Below are 3,895 nucleotides of genomic sequence, written 5' to 3'. Positions count from 1 at the left end.
TCTTTATACCCAAACTCTGTCTTTGTGTTACATATTTTGTCTCCGGGGCAGCCCCAGTGGGTGGCGCAGCGGTTTCGCGCTGCCTGCAGCCAGGGGTGTGATCCTGGAGACCTGGGATCGAATCCCCCGTCGGGCTCCCTGCATGGAGCCTGCTTCTCCCTCTGCCTGTGTCTCTGCCTTTCTCTCTCTCTGTGTCTCTCATGAATAAATAAATTAAAAAAATAAAATCTTTAAAAAAAAACATATTTTGTCTCCGGAGCACAGAGATTGGCTTTCAGCAACACACTCATGTCCACTACCATAAGTATGGAGCACTGGACATTTTGACCCAGGTGATTCCCCAGCAGGTAGAGGTGGTGAGGTCTGAGTTAGGTCAGAGGTAGCAGGCAGGGAGAGGAGGACACTGGGCCAATAGGGAGTCATAGTAGGTTCTAGATCAGTGGAAGGGCTTCATTTCAAAGGGCCAAGTTTTCTTTTTTTCTTTTTTAAAGATTTTACTTATTTAGAGAACACAAGCAGGGGAAGTGGCAGAGGGAGAGGGAGAAACAGGCTCTCTGCTGAGCAGGGAACCTGACACGGGGCTTGATCCCAGGACCCTGAGACCATGATCTGAGCCAGAGGCGACACTTAACCGACTGAGCCTCCCAAGTGCCCCTCAAAGGGCCAAGGTTTCTTGTGAGCTTTCCTGGGGTCAAACCTCTGGAAGTCAGAGATCCTGGGGAGCAGCTGTGCCCATCTTACAGCCCTTACAGGGTGCTGTCCCTCCCTCCCTCCAACCAGAGTATACCCTTTTTTTTTTAAGTTTTCCCTGAAGGGAGGAAACACTGCAGAGAGCTGCAAGGGGCTGGAAACCAACAAGCTGGACCTGTGGTATCATTGCCCTGTCTTTCTCAATCTCTGGGCCTCTAGGAAGTGAAATTGTTCCTGTGACTCCCTCCTATCTTGATTTAGAGCATCTTGTGCCATCCTGTTGCTAGCTGGTTGACAAAAGGCCCCATTAGGCAAGGTGTGGGAGGGGTTGCAGGTGGGAGGATGGGGCTTGGTTTCCAGGCCCTATCCCTTTCGATCCCTGAGCAATGCCTGCCCTACAGGGAAATGAGGCTGGACCTATTCTCATCTTTTACACCTAAAATCCAGACTCTAAGGTCTACTGCAGGCCTTCTGGGATGTTTATGAGTTCTGTGAAATAAAGAGGCAAATTTGAGGAAATTGGGGTAAATCGGAATGAAATTACCTGGGGTAAACCAGTCCTTTTCTGCAGGATTCTTCATAGCCTTTAATAAGCTAATATGTATTGTGAATCTCCAAGGACCAGCATAGGAGGTTTTACATAGTTACTTGAATAAGGCATGTTTTTCATAGAGAATTTTGCTTGACCACTCTTCCAGGGAACACACTCTGAGAAGTACCTTTTTAATCCAGTGGGGCCCCCACATTCTTTTCACACATGAGGAAATAGAAATGCAGAGGAGGGAGGGGATCCCTTCAGCCCCAGGTTGGTAGGCTCTGTTCCTGAATACAACCTGGGTATCCCTTCCCTGGGCACACTCAGAGCTGTCCCAAGTGGGCAGGGAGGGGACACTGCAGGTCTATTCCTATTTCTCACCTCCAGCCCTTTCTCCCATCTGTAGTGGGTGCAAGGGCCAGCTTATGTAAGCTTGGGCTTCGTGGGCATAGAGAACAACACTCCTTCCTGGAAGGATATGCCCACACGTTGCCAGCACTTATCTCCTCACTCTACAACTTTTATTTTAACATTTTATTTCTTTTTCTTTTTTTCTTTTTCTTTTTTTCTTTATAATAGTCACTGAGAGAGAGAGAGGCAGAGACACAGGCAGAGGGAAAAGCAGGCTCCATGCACCGGGAGCCCAATGTGGGATTTGATCCCGGGTCTCCAGGATCACGCCCTGGGCCAAAGGCAGGCACCAAACCTCTGCGCCACCCAGGGATCCCTATTTCTTTTTAAAGTAATCTCTACACCCATTGTGGGGCTTGAACTCACAACCCAGAGATCAAGAGTCTCGTGTCCTACTGACTGAGCCAGTGAGGGGGAGCTCCCCTCTGACCAAATCTTAAAAATTGAGATATAAATTATCTACAATAAAATTCACAATTTTAAGAGTAATTATATGAGTTTTGACAAATATGTGCAATTGTGTGACCACCACCACAATCAAGATGTGGAACATTTTCATTGTCACTGTCTTCTTCCCAACCCCAGCCTCTGGCAGCCACTGATCTACTTTCTACCACTATAGTTTTGCCTCTCCTGGAAATTTCATGTGAAGCATCATACAATAGGTGATCTTCTGTATCTGGCTTCCTTCACTGAGCATAATGTCTATGAGGTTTATTCGTGATGTGTATGCCGGCATTTCTTTTCACTTGTTGGTAGCATTCCATTGTTTGGATGTTCCACACTTTGATGGGCCTGCTGATGGATGTTTGGGTGTTCCTGGGTTTGACTATGATGAATGAAGCTGCTGTGCACATTCTCATACAAGTTTTTGTGTGGAAGTGTGTTTTCTTCTTCTTTTTTTTTTCTTTTTTCATTTTTTTAGGGAAACTCTATGCCCAACATGGGGCTTGAACCCTGAGATCAAGAGTTGTGTGCTCTACCAACTAAGCCAGCCAGGTACCCCACATTTCCTAATGGTAATCACCCAGGAGTGGAATTTCTTCTGGGTTGTGTGATAAGTTTATCCTTTTTAAAATGATTTCTGTGAATCCTGAGAACTTCCTTTTGGCCCTGAACTAAGTTGGCTAGGGCTAATATTTTTTGGGTTACTAAAGTCCACCCATTTGCCATAAATACCTTGGAAGATGGACCTGCAAAGAAGGAAGAACATTTTGCAGGGAGACCAAGAAAAAAAGTATTTCTACTACTGTCCTATACACGTGTGGCTACTTAAATTTAAATTAACGAAAATTAAATTAAGAAATCAGTTTATGTGGGGCAATTGCATGGCTCAGTCGGTTAAGAATCCAAATTTTTTTAAGGTTTTATTTATTTATTTATTTATTTATTTATTTATTTATTTATTTTTGATATTTTATTTACTTATTCAGGAGAGACACAGAAAGAGGCAGAGACACAGGCAGAGGGAGAAGCAGGCTCCATCCAGGAAGCCTGATGTGGGACTCGATCCCGGGACTCCAGGATCACGCCCTGGGCCGAAGGCAGGCACTAGACCACTGAGCCACCCGGGCTGCCCAAGGTTTTATTTATTTATTCATGAGAGACAGAGAGAGAGAGAGAGAGAGAGAGAGGCAGAGACACAGGCAGAGGGAGAAGCAGGCTCCATGCAGGGAGCCTGATGTGGGACTCCATCCCGGGACTCCAGGATCACACCCTGAACCAAAGGCAGATGCTCAACTGCTGAGACACCCAGGCGTCCCAAGAATCCAAATCTTGACCTCAGCTCAGGTGGTTTTTTTTTTTTTTTTAATTACAGATTTATTTATTTATTTATTATTTATTTATTTATTTATTTATTTATTTATTTATTTATTTTTGAGAGACAGTGTGTGTGTGCTTACAGCACAAGGGGCTGAGGAAGAAGAAAGAGAGAATCTTTTTTTTTTTTTTTTTAAGATTTTATTTATCAGGAGAGAGAGTGAGAGAGAGACAGCATGAGTGAGGGAGGAGGAGAGGAAGAGGGAGAAGCAGGCTCCCTGCTCAGTGGGGAGCCTGATGTGGGACCTGGATGCCAGGACCCACAGACCATGACCTGAGCCGAAGGCAGACGCTTAACTGACCGAGCCACATAGGTGCCCCAAGGGGAGAGAGAATCTTAAGCAGACTCTGCGTGGAGCCCTATGTGAGGGTTGATGTGGGGCTCAATCCCATGACCCCGAGATCATGATCTGAGCCAAAACCAAGAGTTGGAAGCTT

Source organism: Canis aureus, chromosome 19 (assembly GCF_053574225.1).
Source record: "Canis aureus isolate CA01 chromosome 19, VMU_Caureus_v.1.0, whole genome shotgun sequence".
In the NCBI taxonomy this organism is placed as follows: domain Eukaryota; kingdom Metazoa; phylum Chordata; class Mammalia; order Carnivora; family Canidae; genus Canis; species Canis aureus.
This window is presented reverse-complemented; position numbering follows the sequence as displayed.